This window comes from Odocoileus virginianus, chromosome 16 (assembly GCF_023699985.2).
Source record: "Odocoileus virginianus isolate 20LAN1187 ecotype Illinois chromosome 16, Ovbor_1.2, whole genome shotgun sequence".
Taxonomy (NCBI): Eukaryota; Metazoa; Chordata; class Mammalia; order Artiodactyla; family Cervidae; genus Odocoileus; species Odocoileus virginianus.
Genome location: NC_069689.1, coordinates 5,135,926 through 5,152,249, shown reverse-complemented (window position 1 = coordinate 5,152,249; position 16,324 = coordinate 5,135,926). Strand labels below are relative to the sequence as shown.

The window sequence follows — 16,324 nt, the reverse complement described above, 5'->3', positions numbered from 1 at the left end:
CTAAGGTTATTTGGAGAAGCTCCTGTGGTCATTTTGTATCCACTGTGTGCCTAGGGCGCATGTTCAGGAATTGTAAAGCTTCTGTGGTTATTTTATAGCATATTTGTGAGCTCTCCTGGGTGCATCTGGGATGGAGTTTACAGATCAGCTTGCATCCTTTCAGCCAGGCCTCCTCTAGGTGCTCATGTCTAACTTTCTACCTGACACTCTCACCTCCAATCCCATCCCACCCCTCTAGGCTGTCACAGCACCGGGTTAGAGGTCCCTGTGTCTTACTGCTAATCCCCATTGGCTATCTGTTTTACATATGGTAATGTGTATGTTTCGGTGTCACTCTTTCAATTCATCCCTCTCTCTTCTTACCCCACTGTGTCCACAAGTCTGTTCTCTGTGTCTGCGTCTCCATTGCTACCCTGCAAATAGGTTCATCAGTACCGTCTTTCTAGATTCCATATATATGCTTTAATATATACTTGTTTTTCTCCGTCTTACTTTACTTTGTATGACAGACTCTAGGTTCACCCACACAACTGACTCAAATTTATTCCTTTTTGTGGCTGAGTAATGTTCCATTGTATATATGTATTAATACCAGAACTTCTTTATCCATTCATCTGTTGATGGACATCTAGGTTGCTTCCATGTCCCAGCTGTTGTAAATAGTGCTGCAATGAACACTGGGGTACATGTGTTTCTTTCAATTATGGTTTTCTTAGGTTATGTGACCAGTAGTAGGATTTTGTGTCATGTGGTAGTTTATGGAGCTTTCCAAGTGCCAATGCAGGAGACAGAAGAGACGTGGATTTGATCCCTGAGTTGGGAAGATCCTCTGGAGGAGTGCATAGCAACCCACTCCAGTATTCTTACCTCGGAGAATCCCATGGACAGAGGAGCATGGTGCCCCAGTCCATAGGGTCACAGAATCGAACATGACTGAAGCAACATAACACAGCACACCTGGTAGTTTTATTCTGTTTTTAAAGGGATTTCCATGCTGTTCTGCATTGTGGCTGTATCAATTTACATTGCCACCAACAGTGCAAGAGGATTCCTTTTATTCCATACCAGCCCTAGCACTTATTGTTTGTGGATTTTTTGATGATGGCCATCCTGACTGGTGTGCGGTGATGCCTCATTGTAATTTTGATTTGCATTTCTCTAATAATGAGCAGTATTGAGCATCTTTTTATGTGTTCATTGGTCATCTCTATGTCTTCTTTGGAGAAATGTCTATTTAGGTCTTCTGCCCACTCTTTGACTGAGTTGTTTGTTTTTCCGGTATTGAGCTGCATGAGCTACTTATATATTTTGAAGATTAATCCTAGAGATGCTTTTTAAATTTTCAAGTTTCTAAATTACTTTTCCCTTAAATTTATTTTGTCAGATTGAGATTGAGGTCTCAATGCTTTTTTAGTCTCTCTAGTATAGAGACACTGAAATATTCTTTGGTGTTTGGCAATTTTACACTATTATATATTTGGTAAGAATACTGATGTATTTTCTATTAATAGATAAAACCTAGCTTAAGTAATTAATCTAACATTCCACAGATTGTCTTTCTGGTGTTACCTGTTAAATGGGTGGGCTATAAGCTAAAATCTCTGATGAAGTGTGTTTTCTCCTCAAGTTCTCTTAGTCTTTTCTCAGCAGACATTGAAGGATAGGGTGGAATGATATGGAGGTTTAATCCAGTGGAGATTATCTGCTCATGGTGAATAAATTGCTCAGAGTTATTTCCATTGCTAACCCTCTTTAATTTTTCCACTGTCAGTAATTGGGTCTTTTTAGTGTCAACTGAAAAAAAATGCACAACTTGAAAGTTGAGAATTATGTCTTATCTGGTGGGCAAAGCTGAGGACTGCAGATAACTGAGAGACTACTCCAAAGAGGCAAGGAGGGAGCCAGGGTATATACAAGTTTCTGCAATAAAGACCACTTAGTTAGTTGGAACATGAAAATATTGCTATTAATAAAACCAGATGTCTGAAGTTAAAGAATTTAGCACTTTTCTGTGTATGGGATGATGCTCTCTGAAAACATCCCATTAATATGCACCTCAGCCATCTAGGGCCGGTATACTGTGTTTGTCATCCTGAGCCTCCTCCAGGTACACCATCATAGTGGTGGTGGCTATAGCCGCTGTTAGACAGCGGGCATCCTGTTCTACCCTGAGTTCCCTCAGGGCTCACCATCGGGGTTGTGTAGTGTGATGACTTGGTGGCTGGAACATCCTTTGTTTACTGGTAGGGCAGCCAGTAGTTTTCATTTGCATTAGTTGTTGTGGTCCATGCACTGGCTGGAAAAGAATTTCTAGACATGAGGCAGAATGAGAGGAGAATAAAGTTTATGAGAGTGGGAGGCACCGTTAGGACAGTGGTCTGGCTCAAGGGAGAGCCAAAGCTTGAGCAGGCTAATAGCCATTTTTTATAACCTCAAGAGAGAGAAAATTCGTATGGGAAGTGTGGCATTAGTTGATTGGTTAAGATGCTATAGAGTGGGTAATAAGGTGGGTATTTTACCTAATATGGGGTGAGAGAACTGCAGGTTTAGATCCGGAGCCTCATGGCAACAGTTGCTGTTTGTTCAGTTCCAGAGGTTTTTGTCCTGTGCCCTTCGTACAGGGCTCCACATTCCCCCTCTTTTTATTTATTGCCAAATCTTTGGCCGCTTAACACCCTGCTCATGACTACCTGTCTACCTATCCCTGTCTTGGGCCATGGGGACCCAGATCTTTGGGGAAAGGGGTGGTGACTGCTCTGGCTTCTTCAGGTTGGACAAGGGATTGTGCAGTCCTGGGTCCCAATGCCCAGTCTCTCTCAGGTGCATTTACAGAGGGTGATGTGAGTCTATGGAATGATAAGGTGGCTTGTTCCAGCATTGCCTGCATGTTTACTAGGGGATATTCTTGTCTTACTACCACTTGAAGATTTATTTGTTGTCTTCTAGAAGAAACAAACCAACAAGAAGGTTAAAGATACATGGCCCAGAGATTAATAGAAGTAGAATTGCTGCTGAGGGGCTAGCCAGGAGAACCAGGACCCTTGTTCTGTGATGTTAGTGTTTCTCTAGGTATGAGAAGATACAAGAATTTGGGCTCATAAAAGTCTTTACCTGTAAACACTTGATTATCTGTAGGCCTGTTCTTCCAGTTTGTCCCAGAGCACAGAGTGCCGTATTTCTGATCTCCAACCTGAACTCCTTTCAGGGGGTGTTGAATGTCAGCAGCTTGCAGTGGTTGTGATTTAATCTTTGTAGAGGCAGATGTCAAGTGCCAATTTCCAGTTGGCAGAGCCCCTTCAGAGTCATAAATTTGACCATGGTTTGGGGGCATTTCATGGCCATTTTGTCCCGTGTTGCTGGGAATGCTCATTTCCAGTTCTGGCTAAGATTCCATTGATAGGCCACTCAGTGTGCTGTTACTGGACCAGGCCCTGTGAATAGCAGATGTCTTTGGATCATACCTGTCTTCCTAGCCTCTTGGTCCAGGAAAATATTCCCTATTGTTGCTTTTTCCCATAACTCAAGTTACACTATTAGAATCACTGATCTCTTATGGAACTGCATATCATCATTTTATCAGAGGCTCAGTCACATATTTGGTAATGTCAGAAACAGGTGACATAGAAAATGTAGCTAGCAGTTATTAGTAAGGTAATAAGTAAGAATTTAAGTCAAGAACTTCCATTAGATGTAGCCCAGTATATCCCCAGGTCATCTGACTTCTTTGCAACCCCATGGGCTGTAGCCTGCAAGGCTTCTCTGTCCATAGGATTTCCTAGGTAGGAATACTTGAGTGGGTTTTTATTGAGAAATGCCATTCCCTTCTCCAGGGCATCTTCCCAGATCAGAGTTTGAACATGTGTCTCCTGCATTGACAGGCGGGTTCTTTACCACTGATCCACCAAATCTGGGGACTGAGCCACCGGGCTTACAGAAATCATTTTACAGATATAACAGTCTATTACATGCTGATGATAACTTATTTTTTAACCCCTACCTCCCCTCTCACTTTTTATGTTTTTTATGTCACAGTTTGTTTACCTTTTTATATCATGTATTAACAAATTTTATAGCTATAGTTACTTTTACTACCTTTGTCCTTTAACATTTATATTAAATGATTAACACACAACCATGTTCAGTACTAGAATACGCTGCATTTGGCTCCATGCTTATCTTTATCTTTTTTATCTACCTGTATCCTTTGTTTTCATATGAGTATAATGCCCTTTCATGGCAACTTGAAGAACTCCTTTCAGTGTTTAGTGCTAATGAACTCCCTCTGCTTTTGTTTGTTTGGAAAAGTCTTTACCTTACCTCATTTCTGAGAGAAAAATTTACCAGGTAAAGTGTTCCTTGTTGGCATTTTCTTTTTTTAAGAGTGTTTATTCATATTACAGCCTCCCATTCTCTTCAGCTGAAAGCTTCCTGCTGAGAACTCAGCTTCTAGGAGTACCCTTGTATGAGATAGACTTTTTTTCTGTCTTGTTGCTTTAAAATTCTCCCTTTATCTTTTATTTTAGACAGTATTATTAAAAAAAAGGGACAAGATTTTTTCGTATTGAAATTTTTGGGTGACTTTTTAGTTTTATAAACTTGGATATCTAAATTTCTCCCCAGATTTGAGACATTTTCATCCATTATTTCTTTAAATATGTTTTCTGACTCTTGTCTCTCTTCTTCTGAGACCCTAATACTTGTTAGAATGTTTTTTAATCTAAGGGATTTTTAGTCTAAAATCAAATCTAATTTTTAATCTGATGTTCCTGGTCTAAGGAAATTAGAGAATAATTCACAGAATTTTCACTCTTCATTCTTTTATCTTTCTTCTTTGAATGAATGATTTCAAGGTCCTATCTACTACTTCACAGGTTCTTCCCTTTGACCCATTCTGCTGTTGATGTTGTCTATTGCATTTTTAATTTCATCCATTGTATTCTTCAGCCTTATGAATCTCCACATTTTTTTTTTCAATGTTTTCTTTCTCCCTACAGAACTTCTCATTAGCTCATGTATCATTTTCCTGATTTTGGTGAATTGTTCTTCTATGTTTTTGTGTAGTTTATTGAGCTTCCTTAAAACAGCTATTTTGAATTATTTATTGGGTAAATTGCTATTTCCATTCCTTTCGGGTCAGTTATTAGACACAGTTTTTGTGTTCCACTGATGGTCATGTTTCCTTAAAGTTTCTTTTTTAAAAAGATTTTTTTACTGAAGTATAGTTAACATACAGTATTATATTAGTTTGGGGTGCACAGCATAGTGATCCAACATTTTCATGTATTATGAATTGATCACCATTAAGTCCAGGAGCCTTCTGTCATCATACAAAGTTACTGCAGTTTTATTGACTGTATTCTCTATGGTGTACATTACATCCCAGTGACATATATTTTATAACGACCTCAATTTTTCATATTCCTTGAAGTCCTGTGTTGCTGTTTTCACATCTAAAGAGGAGTGACCATTTCTGGTCCTTACTGGCTGACTTCGGGAAAGAAACACCCTCTGTGGACTCTGCTAGGAATTCTCACATCTTTACTATGGGGACGCCTGCTCCACACCTCTTCTTGTGGCAGAATGCTGAAGCACACATACCCTCTCTGGATCCTGCAAAGCCTGGCTGAGTGCTGACAGAATCCCTTTGCTTTCTCTAGAGGGATGCTGAATGGTCCAGCCGGTGGTTTCTCCCGGGCCTGCAGACTCAGGCAGCTTTCTGCTCAGGCTGCCTTATTGTCTGAGTGCGTTCTCACAGCTGTTAGCGCATGCACAGGGAGGTGGGGGGGCATCAGGTGGGTGCTCTCCAAGAGACGAGGTGTTGAGGCAAGGAAGAGATTTTAATTGGGGAGCCAGCTGACGGGGGAAGGTGGCAGGCTTGTGCCTCAAAATAGCCATTTTGCCTGGGCCTGGTTGCCAGGATGTTCTATGGATCAGAGATGAGGGGGAGGCGAGGAAACAAAGTAAAAAGACTATGCAGTCTTTGCAAATGTCCCCTAGAATGGCAACCCTTAGGCAGGGGAATGTGTTAGTTTCACTTCCTTACAGTCCTTCAGTTGGGCAGCTCACCTTATTCTCCCTGAGGCTGGCCATTGTGTATAACAAAAAAGGGTTAAAGTTACAGAAGCAGATCCAGTGTAAATTTTAAATTAACCCTTCTCCGTTACCCTGAGTCCTGAATTGTCACCTTGAGGACTGTGGGGGCAACGGGAAAAATCAGACCATTTCTCTTACCCTCCTCAATGCATCCAGCATCTGATTTTCTGTCCAGCAGTGTGCTGGCATCCACTGCTGGACTCCAGGCCTCCCACACAGTGTGCTGGAACACATTGTTGGACTCTGGGCCTCCTGCAAAGGCTGTCTAGTCTGTGGGCGTTTGTCCAAATCAGTTTTATTTCAGGGAAGATAGTAACCTGTTCCACCATTTTGATGATGTTGCTCCTCTGCCTTCTGATTTTTGTGTTGAAAACTGGACGTTTGAGTGCAGTAGTGTGGTAACTCAGGAAATAAGGGTCCCACTCCTCCCCAGGGTTTGTTGTTTACTGATACTGCTTTTGTTCTTCTAATTGTTCCTCTGTGCTGAGGACCAACCTGAGATGTAAGCTTAAGATCTTCTTAGGTCTTTTCTAAGACTTTGGCTTGTGTGGTCATTTCCTATTTTTCCCCATATATACACTTGTTTTAGAGTTACTGTCCAGTGTCCTTTATGCAGGGCAGGCCTAGTGCTAAACAACTCTCTGTTTTGCCATCTATAGGATTCTTAGTTGATGTGTTTTTCCTTCAATGCTTTGAATAAATCAACCCACTGCCTCCTGGTTCAAACTTGGGAAAGGAATATGTCAAGGCTGTATATTGTCACCCTGCTTATTTCACTTATATGCAGAGTACATCATGTGAAATGCCGGGCTGGATGAAACACAAGCTGGAATCAAGATTGCTGGGAGAAATGTCAATAACCTCAGATATGCAGATGACACCACCCTTATGGCAGAAAGCAAAGAACTAAAGAGCCTCTTGATGAAGGTGAAAGAGGAGAGTGAAAAAGCAGGCTAAAACTCACCAATGAAGATCATGGCATCCAGTCCTGAAGGAGGAAACAGACAGAACAGGTTCCATCTTGAAAGCAGGACTCCATCTTGGCCCGGACTGTGGACTTTGACCTATACGCCCTGTATCTATGAAAACAACATACAAACTGGAAAATCAGACCCCCCGGATGGAAGAGCCCCAGAGCTCGTACCTAGACTCTCCGTTGCCTAAAAAAGTACCCTAATTATCTGTGTAACCAAATAGAATCATAAATTCTATTATGCCTATTGGGGTATGACCACAGGCCTATTGATAATTTTCCACTGTTAACTACCTAGTGTAAGATATAGTTCGGGCCGAGGCAGAAAAGGAGAGACGACCTCAACGGAAGTAGGTTACCTGTATTCAGGCAAGGAGAGGCGACAGTCGGCCTAACAACCAGACTGAGCACAAGAGGGATCAGGGAGGCTTCATATTTCAAAAGGGAGGTTTGTGGTGCGATAAGGGAAATGTTAGTCAGGCAGGATGTTTTGGGTATTCTCTAGGTGAATAAATCTCTAATTAGATGGAAAGAAAAAAGTATATCAGTGAGTATGAATTGGCCTTTCTGGGAGAAGCCTGGGATGTGGGGCATCTAATTCATCTGTGTTTTCATCCTCACCCAATTAAGCCCACCGGGACAAGAAAGGCATCTAAAGCAAAGAGGAGAAGAGGTTGTGGACGCTGTGGTATTCTGGTTTAAACGAATAAGGCTGCAAGAAAACAACGCCTGACTCCCCACCCCACCCTCCGCCCCGGGTCTGAGCAGGTAAAGACCTCCTTGACCCTATTAGACAAAAGGCAGACTGGCAGTTCAAGTGTTTCATCGAGTGGAAATACCAAAAATACCTGGGATACCAAGTGCTTCTTGAGCCAAAAAAATTAAAATAAGAAAATCAACGAGAAGGTAGGAAAAATGGGAGGAAGCGGATCTAAGGCAACTGTACTAGAAAACACGGTCAAAAACTTCGAAAAGGGATCTGACAGAGACTATGGGACAAAGATGACGCCAGCCAGTTCTGCACTCTGTGAGGCCGAATGTCCCGCAGTGGGAGTTGGTTGGCCACCAAAGGGTACAATGGACTTAAGTTTAATACAGTCAGTCTATGCCATAGTTACAGGAAAATCTGGGCACCCCGATCAGTTCCCATACATAGACTCTTGGCTAGGGATAGCCCAGGAACCCCCCAGATGGGCCTGATTTTATATCCAAAATGGGGAGGGGAAGATATTAATGGCTCAAAAAGTAAACAAAGATGAAAAGGAGATCTAAAAGGATCCAGAGAGGGAAGAACTTCCCCCACCACCCTACTGGATGATGGTCCCACCAACCAGCGTTCCTGCGGTGCTGAGAGCCTCCCCACAGGGAATTGACCAGAAGCTGGTAGGCATCCCAGAACCTCCACCTTCGCCAGTCCTCCCAACAGCCCCACAGGTTGTAAAGCTGCCATTCCAGCAAGCTCTGACCTTAGTTGAAGGGGCAACAGGCTACAACCCACCAGATTCAACCACTGCTGACATCATATGCCCCCAAGCTGTATCCTCCCCTCCCGATAAGTACTTCCATATGAGGGGAGGGAGACGTTGGAATTAAGCAGAGACTGTGCTCCGCCAGAGAGCTGGAGGGAAAGGCACCACTACCGATGCCTCTTAGAGATGTCCAACAACCCCCCCGTGTAAGGGGAGGATGGTGATTACCATCTAGCTCCTGTAGATTACTACCAGCTTTTCTCATCAACTGACATACTAAATTGGCAGAAGCATACCCCCCCCTTACTCAGAAGAGCCACAAGGTATGACTAGATTGATGGAAACCATCTTTCACACCCATTGACCAACATGGGGTGATGTCATGCAATTATAGACATCTCTCTTCAGAACTGAGGCGAGGTACAGGATTAATACGGAAGCAAAAAAATGGTTACAAGAGATGGTTCCAGAAGGTGTTGCAAACCCAGAAAGGTGGATAGAGCAAGCCTTCCCCGCTGATAAACCTAGCACTGTAACACAGAAGAAGGGAGGATTCAACTAGACAGATATCAGACAGCCATTACACAAGGGTTGAAGAGGGGAGCCCGTAAGCCAATGGACATATCAAAACCTGCTGGGGTAATTCAGAAGGGGAATGAATCACCTTCTGAATTTTATGAGAGGCTCTGCGAAGCCTATAGACTTTATACACCTATAGACCCAGAAGCTGCAGGCTCTCAGATTGTGGTAAACTTGACATTCATTTCGCAGGCATACCCCTATGTTAAGTGAAAGCTTCAAAAGACAGAAGGGGTGCTGTCCATGTCCAGCTCCCAGTTAATTGAAATAGCAGACAATGTGTTCCAGAACAGGGACATAGAAAAGAAATATGAAAAGAGATACAAAGAGGAACAAAAGAGAACAGACCAGAGATTTGCAATGCTAGCTGCTGCTCTGGGAAAGTCTATCTCGGGCCCTCCGGAAAAACCTCCTCCTGCCCCAGGGACAAGACAGTACTTCAGCCGGTACCAATGGAGGCCCCGGGCCCCATTACAGCCAAACCAGTGTGCCTGGTGCTGAGGTTTTGGCCATTGGAAGAATGAATTCCCTAAGACAAGGAGGGAAGAGAAAGCTCCCGCGGTTGTGGGACTTGCTGACTTGGAAATTAAATAGGGCTGCCAGGGCTGAGAGATACCAGGTCCCCGAGAGCCTGTGGTAACCTTAAAAGTGGGGGATGAAAACATTGACTTTATGGTGGATACAGGAGCAGAACTGTTGGTAGTAACAAAACCTGTGGCACCATTATCCAAAAAGACTACTGCTGTAACTGGGGTATCAGGAGAAGAGATGATTAAATCATTTTGCCAGCCCAGAAAATGCCAGATGGGGGGACACCGGTGATTGATGAATTCCTCTACATTCCTGAGTGCCCAGTACCCCTGTTGGGAAGAGACTTGCTCTCCAAACTAGGAGCACAAGTGATTTTGTCCCCTGAGGAGAGGCCCACCTTCTGGGTGGGCACTATGATTTATTGCGCGCTCTCTCTCAATACCCCACCAAGATGCATGGAGGTTGCATGAGCCTTTGAAGGAAAAACCAGGTGGGCCGCAAGAATTTGAGAGAGAACTAACTCAATTATTCCCTGAGGTCTGGGCGGAAGACAACCCCACTAGGCTGGCTGGCTAAACATCAAACTCCAGTGATAATAGAACTCAAGCCAGGCACCATCCTGGTTAGAATGCGCCAGTACCCACTACCGATAGAGGCCTGGGTCAGCATACTACCCCACATCAATAGATTGAAACAAGTGAGTGGGCGCTCTAGTAGAGTGCCAGTCGGCTTGGAATATGCCAACCCTGCCAGTCAAAAAAGGAGGAGGACAGGGCTATAGGCCTGTACAAGATCTCAGGCTAGTCAACCAGGCCACTGTGACTTTATAGCCCCCACTGTTCCAAACCCCTATACCTTACTTAGCCTCCTCTCACTGAGGACTAAAGTTTATACTCGCCTAGATCTCAAGGATGCCTTCTTCTGCATACACCTCGCCTCAGCGTCACAGCCCATCTTTGCCTTGGAATGGGAAGATCCAGTCGGGGGCACCAAACAACAGCTCACCTGGACTCCCCCATGAGGGTTTAAGAACTCCCCAGACACCTTTGGGGAAGCCTTGGCTTCTGACCTGGACTCATTCCAGCTGGAAGAGTATGGATGTTGGCTCCTACAATACGTGGATGACCTGCTACTGGCTGCCGAGACCAAGGAAAAATGCTGGGAAGGGACAAAAGCACTGCTTCAACTGCTGATGGAAGCAGGTTGCCAGGTGTCGAAGAATAAGGCACAGATCTGCAAGGAGGAGGTAAGGTATCTGGGGTTTGTTTTAAAGAAGGGTACAAGGTTATTAGACCAGTCCAGGAAAGAGGTGATCCTGAGAATCCCAACACCTAAGACTCACTGGCAGGTCCGGGAGTTTTGGGAGCTACTGGGTTTTGAAGAATCTGGATTCCAGGATATTCCCAAATGGCCCAGCCTTTATATGAACTCCTGACAGGGCCTGAGGAAAATCCACTAAATTGGACTGAAAAACAACAAAAAGCCTTTGATGAGCTAAGGTTGGCAATTATATCAGCCCCCGCTTTAGGGCTGCCAGACCTTGCCAAGCCATTTACTCTATATGTAACTGAAAAAGACAAAATAGCAATGGGAGTGTTAACTCAGACTGTGAGAATGTGGGACAGGCCTGTAGCCTATCTCTCAAGGTGGCTTGACAATGTCGCTACTGGGTGGCCCAGATGCTTGCAAGCAATTGCCGCAGTTGCCCTACTAGTACAAGAAGCTACTAAATTGACTTTAGGCCAAGATCTGGTTGTAAGAGTCCCACATGAGGCCAACACACTCTTATGAGGAGATTCCCCACAAATGGCCATAAAACTCCCGGATTATTCAGTATCAGGGCTGTTACGTGAAAACCCTAACCTCCGTATTGAGCCTTGCCAGACTTTAATCCCAGCCACACTCCTTCCAGTGGGAAAGGGTGGACCTTCTCATGACTGTGGGGAAGTCTTAGAAGAGGTCTACGCTAGCAGACCCGACCTCCAAGACCAACCGATTCTGTACCCTGATTGGGTCCTATATACTGATGTCACTAGCCTGATAAAACAAGGACAATGGCTGTCGGGTTACACCATAGGCACAGAAAAGACTATCATTGAAGCTGGTTCCTTGCCACAACACTGGTCTGCTCAATGAGCTGAGTTATGGGCCTTGATTCGCGCACTCCAGCTGTCAAAAGGCAAGACAGTAAACATCTTCACCGATTCCAGGTATGCTTTTGCCACACTACATGTACGTGGGGCTCTGTATAAGGAGAGAGGCCTTTTGACAGCTAGTGGAAAAGATATCAAAAATAAGGAAGAAATTCTGACCCTATTAGATGTTGTCTGGGAACCAGAAAGGGTTACAGTCATACACTGCCGAGGACATCAAAAAGAGGATACCCTCTGGCTTGGGGAAACAGACTGGCAGATAAGACCGCTAAACAAGCAGCCGAGGGCTTGGGGGTGACAAGTGAGGCCCCTATTAAAGCTTTCATATTGGCGGAGCTGCCTAAGCTAATGCTGGACTCTTCAAAATACACTGAATCCCAAAACCAACTAGCCAAAGCAGAAGGGGCTATCAAGACTGAAAAGGGATGGTGGGAATTGCCAAGTGGCAAATTATTGGTACCAGAGGAGCTGGCACCCACTCTAGTAAGCCAAACACACCAAGTGACCCACCTAGGCCATGATAAACTGGAAGAGCTAATTTGAAAATATTTCTTGGTTCCCCGCCTCTCTCCCCTATGCAGAACAGAATCTCAAAACTGCCCTGCCTGCTCACAGGTCAGTGTTGCCTCTCAGCGCAGACAGAAACCTCCAGGTATTTACTTAAAAGGCAGGCTGCCCTTTGAACACCTGGAAGTGGACTTCACTAAAATGAAACCTCACCGACACTACTGTTACCTGCTGGTCATGGTACGTATGTTTTCGGGATGGGTAGAAGCTTTTCCTGCCCTGACTGAAAGAGCATCAGAAGTAGCCTGGTGCCTGCTTAGGGAGATAGTTCCCAGATTTGGATTTCCTACCAGCATTGGATCGGACAATGGCCTGGCTTTCGTAGCTGATTTAGTACAAGAAGTAAGCAAAACTTTAAACATCAAATGGAAACTACACACTGCATATAGGCCCCAGAATTCTGGGATGGTGGAACAGACCAACCGGACACTTAAAGAGACACCCTCCAAATGGATCATAGAGGCTGACTGCTCATGGGTGGACTTGCTTCCGATGGCTCTACTCAGACTCAGGGTGGCCCATGGCTACTCTCCATACGAAATTGTATTGGGGAGACCCCCTCCCATAATAAAACAGGTGTCAACCAATTTGCCTCAGGTAATGGGGGATGGGATTTCACAGCAGATGGAACTGGGTAAGGTAATAAATCAGGTAACTACGTTTGTACAAGAAAGAGTGCCATTCCCCTTGGGGAACAGATTCATAAGTTTATGCCTGGTGACCAGGTATGGGTCAAAGATTGGAAACATGATTCACTAGCCCCTCGGTGGAAGGGCCCTTATACTGTTATTTTAACTACCCCTACTGCAGTTAAAGTTGCAGGTATTGCCCCTTGGATCCATCATACGAGGGTGAAGAGAGCATACCACACAGACCCAGAAAACTCTGAGTGGACTACATAGAGGGACCCCACTGACCCTCGAGAGACTAACATCATCCTTAAGAAGAAGAAAGAAGAGAAGATCCCAGATGAGCCCCTTCAGGATGAAGCCACATAATTAACTCCTGCCGCTTGGCCTCATCAACATGATTTTGAATTCAACTTCCATTTCAACTCAGGACAATGTTTTCATCTCATGAACACATTCCTACATGGACTTCCACAACACCTACAACTGCTGGGTATGTGGGGCTATGCCTCTGTCTGTGATGGATGGACTTCCTTGGTGGGTGTCACCACTCTGCCAAGGAGATTTTAAACCACTCTGCTCTTTTCTGGGATGACAGAAAGAGACTTTCCTTTCTCTTGTCTATCATAATCTCTCCCTGCTCTCTTGGTGTAAGCCAGACCTACAGTCAATAGACTCAGGTCATGGGGTTAATTTGATGTAAACACCAGTTTCATAAAAGTAACAAAAGTCTATACCTTATATTTAAAGAAAGGAAAAAAAAACCTCCCTGACCAGCAAGGGAGGACAGGCCTCTAGGTATGTTGAACAATTCTTCCAAGTTTGGGATGAATATTTCTGGATGACCCCAGAAAAGGGTCAATTAATTACTCCTGCCGCTATATGCTGGGAACAAAAAGAACAAAGGATAGGGTTTGGTGACTGTCCCTTAGACCCAAAAGAGCTAAAATATATGGGGTACCTATGCCCCAAACAATGTAAACGAACATTTGAGGTCACATACCACCCCAACCAGTCCATCCACTGGCCAGGCTCTGATTGGAAATATAACCCTGGAATCCACTGGGTGGCACCCAATGGAACCCAATGGCTTGGGAGCCTAACCTTTGGCCTTGGTTACCAGTTGGCTGGGTAGGTCACTACACAGTGGGATTCGCTTTTGCCCATGGCAGCATAAAGCCTAACCTACAGCAAGCCCTGGTAAATCTACCTTATTTACATGCTAGGTGGACAAGGTCTGTATTTCAGTGGTGTGAGTATATTGCTGCCTTACTTGTACCTTCCATAGGGACAACAGATATGATTAAAGTAGAGGCCTTGACTAATTTCACAAAACAGGCCCTCCTAGATAGTGCTAAAGCCATCCAAGCCTTAAATGAAGAACAAATCCAAATGAGAAAAGTGGTAATTAAAAAATGGCTTTGGACATGCTCACAGCCGCTCAGAGAAGGACCTGTGCTATAATTAAGGTTGACTGTTGTGTATATATTCCTGATTTATCTGGCAGTGTATTGGCTGCTTTAGATGACATGAAAAACCGGGTAAAAGCAATGTCAGATGAAAACATTCCTTTCTGGACTTTGCTTCTATCTTGGGTGAAGGGTGATTGGTGGAAAACTATATTTACCATTGTTATAGTTGCCTTGATAGTTCTGCTTTTTGGACCCTGCATTTTACAATGTATTATGAACTTTGTAACCCAAAGGTTGGTGTCATTCTCTCAAATTGGTGGTCAGAGAACCAGGGTGCAATATATCCCTATGAGTGATGCTTATACTATGAGTTAAGAGCATCAAGAGAGGGGGATGGGGGAGGAAACAGACAGAACATGTTCCATCTTGAAAGTGGGACTCCATCTTGGGCCAGACTGTGGACTTTGACCTATGTGCCCTGTATCTATGGAAACGACACACAAACTGGGAAACCAGTCCCCCCGGATGGAAGAGCCCCAGAGCTCGTACCTAGACTCTCCGTGGCCTAAAAAAATACCCTAATTATCTGTGTAACCAAATAGAATCATAAATTCTATTATGCTTACTGGGGTATGACCACAAGCCTATTGATAATTGTCCACCGTTAACTACCTAGGCTTAAGGCATACAAATCATGGGTTTAAGGCGTACACATCATGTGTTAACTTTGATTGTATCTTTCTTTTCCTTAGTTCAGACTAGTTTCAGAGAGTTTGGGGAGGTAGGTTTTAGCACATACACCTAGGGTATATAAGGTTTTCACAAAAACTGGTCGGGGTCCTTGGCTAAGAGGAGACTCTGCGTTGGGCCCGCCAGTGTAATAAACTGCACTCCACCAACTGCATTGTCCTTTTGAGTGAGTTTGTTTCCCGGAACACGTGGCTACAACAGTCCCATTACTTCATGGCAAATAGATGGGGAAACAATGGAAACAGTGACAGACTTAATTTTTGGGAGCTCCAAAATCACTGCAGATGGTGACTGCAGCCATGAAATTAAAAGACGTTTGCTTCTTGGAAGAAAAGCTATGACCAACCTAGTCTGCATATTAAAAAGCAGAGACATTACTTTGCCAAGAAAAATCTGTCTAGTCAAAGCTATGGTTTTCTAGTAGCCATGTATGGATGTGAGAGTTGTAATATAAAGAAAGCTGAGTGCTGAAAAGTGATGCTTTTGAACTGTGGTGTTGGAAAAGACTCCTGAGAGTCCCTTGGACTGCAAGGAGATCAAACCAGTCCATCCTAAAAAAAATCAGTCCTGAATATTCATTGGGAGGACTGATGCTGAAGCTGAAACTCAGTACTTTGGCCACCTGATGTGAAGAACTGACTCACTGGAAAAGACCCTGATGCTGGGAAAGATTGAAGTCAGGAGGAGAAGAGGACAAGAGAAGATGAGATGGTTGGATGGCATCATCAACTCAATGGACATGAGTTTGAGTAGGCTCTGGGAGTTGATGATGGACAGGGAGGCCTGGTGTGCTATAGTCCATGGGGTCACAAAGAGTCGGACATGGCTGAGCAACTGAATTGAACATTTAGTAATGAGACGAACACCACATTTTCCCTGAATAGTATGAGCTACTTCCTACTTTACTTTCATAATGCTGCTAATATATTAATTGTACACAGAGGAGTACTACTGTGTACAATTTGATGCTGAGCAGCCTTTCAGAGGAACACAAGTGTAATACTTGGTGATGGTTGTCACTGATGTACTCATTTCATAAAACCTTTATCAATATCCTGAGGGATTCTGAAGGAAATATATACCAACCTAATATCTCACTTGAAAAACAAAAAACTTGACCGAAAAGGATAATTAATCATTAAATATTCTAAACTCACCTTTCCAACCT

The 16,324-nt window shown here is 44.0% G+C and overlaps 1 long non-coding RNA gene across 3 annotated transcripts in view; it reads left to right on the top strand.

The window, feature by feature from the left end:
• The window catches only part of LOC110149422 (uncharacterized), a 55,802-nt gene extending 40,497 nt beyond the window's left edge, over positions 1-15,305 (top strand). Inside the window, exons 5-6 of one of the 3 annotated variants that reach the window (XR_011491686.1) lie at positions 6,881-11,855; positions 12,380-15,305. This is a non-coding gene — a long non-coding RNA (uncharacterized lncRNA). Of the gene's footprint in view, positions 1-6,880 lie in introns of all 3 variants that reach the window. The other 2 variants (XR_011491685.1, XR_002317465.2) reach the window with 2 other exon arrangements.
• Positions 15,306-16,324: the final 1,019 nt, after the last annotated feature.